This window comes from Amphibalanus amphitrite, unplaced genomic scaffold (genome assembly GCF_019059575.1).
Source record: "Amphibalanus amphitrite isolate SeventyFive unplaced genomic scaffold, NRLGWU_Aamphi_draft 001964F_arrow, whole genome shotgun sequence".
NCBI classification, from domain to species: domain Eukaryota; kingdom Metazoa; phylum Arthropoda; class Thecostraca; order Balanomorpha; family Balanidae; genus Amphibalanus; species Amphibalanus amphitrite.
Genome location: NW_024883457.1, coordinates 13,200 through 21,591, shown reverse-complemented (window position 1 = coordinate 21,591; position 8,392 = coordinate 13,200). Strand labels below are relative to the sequence as shown.

Here is an 8,392-nt window from a genome sequence, read left to right as displayed (position 1 = left end):
CTTACGATAATTCTCTCGCTAGATGGCAGGCCTGATCCCAATGTCGCGGATCCCAATGTTAATTTCCACGAGACACCAATCCAGTGTTATATCATCCATGGTAGTAGTTTGTAAAATTGTACTTTGAAAACTACAAATGTACAAACTACAATCGGATTGTAGAATCTTTATGAAAAAGGACATTGGTCTCACTACACCTACTATGCATTTCAGACCCCATGAGACCCTGTTTTTCGGCGATAATTTCTTCAATTTTTGTCCAATTAGCTTGAAATTTTGGCAGACGATATTTCAGCTCAAGCGCCAATTTTTGTCAAAATGGTCTCTTAACAAAATATCAAAATTTAGAGCACTTGTCGTTGGCTCGTAATGTTAATCAGTTTTTGCACCCGGATAGAGGCTCGCTCGCTACCGCACCGGATTGGATAGGAGCGCTGGCCAATCACGTTACGTCGTGCTCAACTTGACTCCGCCCACTGGCCGTGACCGCGATGGGTTTATGCCGCTTCAGTCGGTGTCAGCACCGCGGAGAGGTCGCAGCGGGACCTCATATACTGGAGACAAGTGAAGCTGGCAAAGTTGTTTCGGGATGAAAGCCAAAAAATTATCCGTTCGAGGGTATTTGGTGTCCTCTTCTCTAGGGTTTCGGAGTCGGAGTCGGAGTCGGTCCAGCTGCCTCGACTCCGACTCCGGAAAGTTAACTGAACTCTAAAATCCGCGTTATCACTTTTCAGTTGTTTTTAACCAGTTACCCCGCGGCAGAATTTGCTTCCGATGATCAAAAATAAGCTTTTTAGTTTTTTTTCACACATCTTGTTTTGTTCTGAATAACAAACATCGGGTCTCACAAGTTTCAAGTTATGTCATAATCTAGTAGGCAGGCATTTTGTATTCGCGTTATAACTTCTACTATCCAGCGTGTGATTTAATGACAACTGTGTATTTACTTTCTTCTTTTATCGCTCCGAAATTTTATCGCGCCATTTTTGCTCATTCGATTAAGTTACGGAGCCGTAACTGCGATCAAACAGTCAATCACCTCGTCGTTGCAGCCCTGCAACGACAACTGCACGGCAGCTACGTTCCATGTGAGCCGCCCCGGTGCGACAGCTACTGGCCCGCCCCAGGGAGGCACCGGTTCTGACGTCACACGAAAATATCAGTCGGCTGGTTGTGGCACTGCCCCCTGCCGGCGCGACTGTGCTGCCACCTAGCTAAGCCTAGTCAGCCTAGGGCGGGACGGTGTTTCTTTTTCTCGTTGAGTGGGGCAGCTTGCGACGACACTCGGTCGACATAGCTGTGCTGCAACACACCCCAGGTTCGGAGTCTCTCGGACGGCCAATCCTGTTCCATAACCACAGCTAAGTCCCCGCTGACCTTAACCAGGATTGGCCGGACGACGTTGAATCTTCGTAGTTCGAGACACAGAACCCGGGGATAGTCTGTCGAAGCCTTGGCGGCTGAAGAAAGGCTAGACATATCTCACTTGATTTTGGCGTGGCCAGTCTTACTTCTGTAGTTTTGCTTCACAGCATTCCACGTCCTATCGAGTTTCCGGTTGCGTAGTACACGACCACGTTCAGGAACTTGATGTCTTTTAGATACATCACGCAATGACAAACATTTGGCAGCATTTACATTTGTTGCCTGCATATTTTGGTGAGGAAAAATCACTATCGCAGTAGTACAATCAAGACATACCACAAAGGATCAGAGCTAAAGCAGCATTATTAACCAAAAGTGTATTGCATTGATCACCAGCATGTTCGTAAAATAAAATACATCACGAATAAAGATGACAACCAAGCCGGACCAGGACACTTATAACAAACATGAACCCTAAAGTGGCAACACAAATGAAAGAGAGAAGATGAATCTGCCCTTCGCAATCGTCAACCTAAAATAAACCTTCAAATATACAACAGACCTCTGTGCATTAAAAGAACATGAATATACTCGCTTTGTCGTCGACACATAATGGGAACATCCTGCCGGCCCAGCCAAACAGCGCGCCCGCCTTCGAGTAGGAAATAGCAGCGGCGGCAGAAGTGGCCAACAGAAACTACCACATTGTTCGTCACGCCACCTGCACTGAAACGTAACAGCATTAATGTTTGCCAGTGCTCTGGCGAGGAACATGATTGATACAGTTATATGAAAGAAAAACATTGACCTTATTCCTCGAGTCTATAGCATAATTAATGCAAAGTTACCTTTTTATTTGTGATATTTCGGCCAACAGACCATTATCAAACGAAAGAAAGGACAATGTCAATGTCAGAACAATGTCAGAAACGTAACAGCTATTTAATCGTGAAATGTAGCTATCCATCCAAAGATGCTGCACTACACCACCACCACCGCACAGTTAGCAGATAGGTACGGACCGCAGGTCCTGGTCTCTGTCTCTTCCGAGTAGGGTCTCCGGACCGGTCAACAGCGCCACAATCTCCGCGCGGTAGCTATAGCACAGCTCTCCGGCCGGGACCCGCAGTTCCTCGGCCTCTTCGTCCAGCCAGACCAGCACGGCTCCCGCCCAGCGCCTGAAGACTCCGCCCTCCGCAGATCCGTCCGTCCAAAGCCGGGCAGCACACAGGGGCAGGAACGCGAGGTGCAGCGTAGCCACGTTTTCCCTTTCCGCCGCCGTGGCCCCAGCCCGGATCGGGCACACGTCCAACCGGAAAATGACGCCAGCCGTCTGTTGCCACGGTGGGATTCTCGCTCTCGCCCAGGCCTGGCGGCCTCGCAATCTCCAGCCTAGGACCGAAGACAGGCGCGCCGGTGCCGAGGCCTCGGCGGTCGCGCGCAGGGGGTCCCTTGATGGCAGACCCATTACCCAGCGCCCTCCCCAGCAGCCTGGCAGCCAGCGTCCAGCTTCTCTCCTCCATCGGAGAAAGTCGGGCTTCCGCCATTAGTGCGTGGCACGGTGTTGAGCGCGGACACAGGTGATGATGCGGCCGCCTCTCGCAGTCCTCGCTCCAGGAGATTCACGTGCGAGGGGGCGGCCGCCGGCAGCCACGCGACGGCAGCGTGTTCGACCGCCCCTCTGACGTAACCGATTGGTCACCGTACTAAGGGCACCCTCGTCCAGGCCCCAGCTATTCAACCAGGTCGACGGCGCCGTAGCCGTCAGAGCCTAGTGATTACTCGAGCCACGCCACAGAGCTCACGCCTCAAAGCGGTTGGCTCTCCGGTCCTCGGCATCCGGCATCCGCAGTGATTTGGCGTAGCCAGGACACGTGAGATGCTGGCCTCAGTCATAACCGGAAAGCCTGTAAAAAAACAATATGTGATTGACAAATGGAAATATATGGTATGCATAGAGTTGAGAAATCATGACGCACGCTGCATTGTGACAGAAGATAGTTTAGTGTGATTGGCAGAGGAGGGACTTATTGTAAGAAAACAATAAACAATTGAGGCATTGATTTGGTTTTGTATGTAGGTAGCTACCCTTCTCATATGAATCTGATTTGTACCATTTAAAAAAAACATAGGCGTAGGAGCGGGGGGGGGGCATTCCCCCCACTTTTCAGCTATGCTAATTTTTAAAGTAAAATATTTATTTTTCATTTAAATTCAAAGCTAAGAGCAAGAAATGGTTCGGCAAGGTGAGATGAGCACAAAACTGCAAAGAATTTGTTCATAGGGGTATTACGGTTCCCACAAAGTGACATTGAAGTTCTCTGCCCCCCCCCCCCACACACACTTTACGTGAGGCTCCTGCACCCATGAAAAACACATTGCATTATGTGCATCAACACTTAACCCTTGCACTTAGAGAGGGTCACAAAGCCCACTATAAAGCATACAAGACACCACCTGAAATCAAAGCATGACAAATGATAGCATGTAGGCACCTGACCTACTATAACCTACTGAACAAAACATACCCCATATATCAATATGTATGTGTAGATAAAGTATGAATGGTAGGTTGATACCAAGGCTGTTTAGTAGGTTGTAGGTATGCTGAAAGGATGAAAGATGGGTATTGGTTCAAAAAATATCTGATCTACAGTTTATATGCATATGCAACATGGGGTAAGGTAAGGTTTGATTTCTGTTTTCTATTTGTATCACATGTAAATATCATATCTGGATTCAGGATGTCAAATAATGTAAGAATGTACAAAATGTATGCCTGAAAAGTGAATCATACTTTCTGAACATTTACTAAAAGTTGTAGGTTGCGTAATTGTAGGTAGGTTAGTACGCAAGGTTAGGCTAGGGTAGATGTTTTTCATCTTCACCATAGTTTATCTACACAGTAGCCAACAAACCTTCGTCCAGACATAGGTAGGCATTGCAAATCGTCAAAAAGTTTTTGAAAAATCTGCTCATCAGCATTTGACCAAAATAAGGGTTCTAGCATGTCTGGTTATTCAAGTTATGTTAGGTTATATGTAGGTGAGGTTAAAACTTAGACAAGCTCTAAGACATATATACAGGCTTCATCTGAGAATAATATTGAGCTAGGGGTCTTGGTACCCACCTTCCTGTCAGGCCATGATACTTGACACACCATCCTGCTATCTGAGGCGGCCCAGGAACCAGCTCTGAGCTCTGTAATTGCTTGAGCCTCAAGCAATTACAATGAAAGTCAACAGTCGTGCGGGCATTACACCACTCCCCATACACCACTAAAATATGATATCAAGTACGTAATTAGTTAATGACGATAATCCCGCCGCCACAAATCTTATGAAACACATTGTCAGCATTGACCTTTAATCTTGCCTTTAATATTGATATTCCGAAAAGAGATAGGTATCCATAATGATTTAAAGCGAACGTGTTCTTACGCAGCTGTGACATAAGCTGCGCATACGAAAAACACCCGCTAGACCAATTGATGGCGAATAAACCTGTTGATGAAGAAATACTTGCCTCCCATTGGTCTGTGAACACAATCTGCAGGAAACGCAGCTTACACTACAGCAAAATTTTGCCGGAAAATCTGCAGAAAGTAAGAAAAATGCGATTTAAACATATTTAGCCAATGAGTCTGGCCAATTTGTTGATATATTCCGATAGATATTGAGTATGATCAGTCATTTTGAAAGAATTACGGTCCGACTCTCTTTATTTTTAAAGCAATGACGCATAAAAGAATGATTGAAAAATTGATAAATATATTTTCTTGGAGGGAAAAGTGGGACTAGCGTTAAATTAAAAATCAAAATTAATACACTGATCGAGACCTCGCTTCCAAACGTATTTATCAGTGCATTTTCGCATCGAATCTCTCTAAATCATGAACAAATTTGGGCAAAAACAGCAAGATTGCCTGTTTTGTCAATTCACACATTTTCATATTTGGGGGCAATTTTAAAGTTGATGGCCAATGTTTCCAAAGTCAACATTTCCACAGGAAAAAATATAACTATTTTTCTTCCAAATTCATTCATTTGTAGAGTCCGACTCTCTCTTGTTTTCTCGCAGTTTCCGTTGTGCTCTGAGAGAAACGATCATGTGTATCATAAGCGTTTGGTTCACTTCAAGACTGCAGAATTTGCACTTGCATTTTCTGCCGTGTGGAAGACCAGAGGCAGTCAGCTATTTTATGACAGAATGTGCTTAAAAAATGACTGGTGAATAATATCTTTTGTCAGTGTCTGACAAATATTTATATTTTAAATCACGCTCTTCAGCTGTCAAGTGAGTTCCAAATGGCCTAAATTGTCAGCTGTTTATCATCCTAGGTCAGCTCAAGGTCACAGACGTCAGCTGAAGAAAGTGGTGACCATTGGCCCTGTGTTGAGCGGACAAACCGGTGTTACCTAGTATTCTATGTACCGTGGCCCGCCCGCTCCACGCAGCCGACTGACCGGCCAAGGTCACCGCCCCGTCCGCCGGGAGGGCGGAGCTTAATGATCACGTGTTTGTGACGTCACGCCTACGCACGGATAGCCTCTACTCCACTGACGGATTTACGGAGCCGATTTTAACATTACGAGGCAACGACAAGTACCCTAAAATTTGATATTTTCTTAAGAGACCATATTGACGAAAATTGGCGCTTTAGCTGAAATGTGAATTGTGAAAATTTGAAGCAAATTGGACAAATATTCAATAAATTATCGCCGAAAAACAGGGTCTCATGGGGTCTGAAATGCATAGTAGACAAATTGTAAATTGCCTTCACGTCGTATTTTGCTTGAAATTCATCCCTCATTTCTCAGAGATTTCCTGGTAGACATGCGAGATGCGTCTGTTACTTTTATTAGACATTCATGCTACGAAGTAATTGCGAGTGAGGAGTAGGCGTTGCGGAGACATGTTTTGTCTTCATTAGTGGGGAAATGTAATGTTGCGTTCTCTCCTCTTTCCTATATTTTGACATTAAATATGCATGACGCTATGATAACAAGCGTCGAGCTTACTACGAACACTGGCTCCTGGCAGTGCTGTTCTTCCCGTTTTGTAAGGGTCAGCTTCAATTGCTCTTTTCATTGGCTCTTGAGAACGTGTGCTCAAAATATGCTTTCTAAATTTCTGCGTAACCTGCTAAGCCATCTCTTTGAAATAGATACGATAAGTCATTACATTAAGGCTGTCTTCTTGCTAATATTCACCTGTCAACCTGTTCCGCAATTTGTTTTATTCCAAGCGCTACAAGCCAGAGTATGCTACAATATTGAGATTTCAGTCATCGAACGCCAATGCATTGTTCGACAGGGAGCTTTTGGAGAGAAGAAAACTGCCGTATAATGAAATTAACCGCCGTGTTTTTATGCATGGGTTTTGATAGGCATTTCCGAGTTTTGGCGTCGACTGAAATTAACCGTCTCTCGCGCTTCTGACTTTCAGCAGGCCACCTTTATACAAAAATTTAACTGAACTTTTTTAACATGCGTCGGTGGCAAAAATGTACTATAATAAATTATTGCCATGCAACTGTCAACCAAATACTTCCTTTGCCATCCGGTTCCTGAGAAAACTACACATAAATACATAGAGACTTACTGTTTGCCAGCTACCGAACATTAGGAAGTGGGTAGTACGAACAACACATGAGGCAAAACGCCCCATGGGGCTTTTTGCCCCGCGACCTAGGTACTGAGGCGTTTTACCCCATCACGTAGTTTGGTCAGAAAACAACGCCTTGCACTCCAGCAAGGCATAATTTAACACAAACCCACCCGGCATTATAAGCGTTAGGTAACAGTTGTTCAAAATACATGAAAGTCGTTAACCTGATGTGGACCATAAAATACAATTGGCGAATACGCGGCCCGGCCGCGCCCGCTCGATGATGTATTCGTGGCTCGATATGTCGCTCCTGAGTCGACAGCAGTACTCAGCCATTAATGGAAATCACTACCAAACCAACTCAGACAGCAGAATTGGCCAGGTCATGTTCAGACACCTTTTCAGTGACCCAAGAACAGCTCGCTCTAAAGAGAAACGGGTTAAAGCAATCGTGGCTTTGGTCTTTGATGTTGACTTATCACTATGCTCACTGATGTTTTTTTCATCTTGTCCCCCTAGGTACAGAGATCTGAAAGGTCCCCATACAGGGCCTGGCAGGTCCTCATATAGGTATACACTATATAGGGCCTGATAGGTCCCATACAGGATCTGACAGGTATCTGACAGTCTTCCGACAGATCTCTGAGCTAACAGTTCCCTTACAGCACAGAAGCTGGCACTCCCTGATAGTCCCTGGACGGCAGCATGACAGCCGCTAACAGAGCCCGTATCGGCGCGGCGGCCCGGCAGGTCCCTGCAGCCTGACAGTCCCCCTATCCCTGACAGGGAGGCCCCCGGACGATGTGCTCGCGGTCCCGGGCGGCGCGGCGGCGGTGCTGCCGGGCTGAGAGCGCCGCTGTCACCAACAGTCGCCGCCGCCCCGCCGGGGATTTAGTGTTGGTGTGGCGCCGCGGCGACCGCCCGTCGGCCGTCGACCGTCCTTGGCCGCTCGGGTCGGCCCAGTGGGCTCGTTCCAGGGGCGGATCCAGGAAAACTCCAAGGGGAGGGTCATGAATGGAAGTGGTGCCCCTACCTATACCCAAAATTAAAAACTCAACGGATTTCGTCCACTTCATTTTGGTGGTGCCCCCATTTTCAGTTTTTTATTTTTATTTTTTATTTTTAGTCGGTATCTTACCTCTTAGCCACAACCTCATTTACCAATTGTAAGCAAGTATATATGAATGTGCTATTATGTGTATATGTTGTGGACGCTGAGTAATGAGTACTTACCAGGAACATTATCAGGTAAGCAAATCGTTGTCAGTCCGACGAACTTGACCCTGGCGTCTAAAGGGTCTGTCCTTGACACTTCAGGCTTGTCAGGAGCACCAAAGTCCTTCCAGGGACACCACAAACCTGTCAGGGGCACCTACGGCCTTGTAGGGGCGCCACAGGCCCGCCAGGGGCACCACAG

The 8,392-nt window shown here is 46.4% G+C and overlaps 1 long non-coding RNA gene across 1 annotated transcript; it reads right to left on the bottom strand.

The window, feature by feature from the left end:
* Positions 1-1,836: 1,836 nt before the first annotated feature.
* On the bottom strand, positions 1,837-4,560 carry LOC122375946. The gene is made up of 2 exons (XR_006255488.1): positions 4,496-4,560; positions 1,837-3,272 (listed from the first exon to the last, which is right to left on the bottom strand). It is a non-coding gene; the product is annotated as an uncharacterized LOC122375946 (long non-coding RNA).
* Between the last annotated feature and the right edge of the window lie 3,832 nt (positions 4,561-8,392).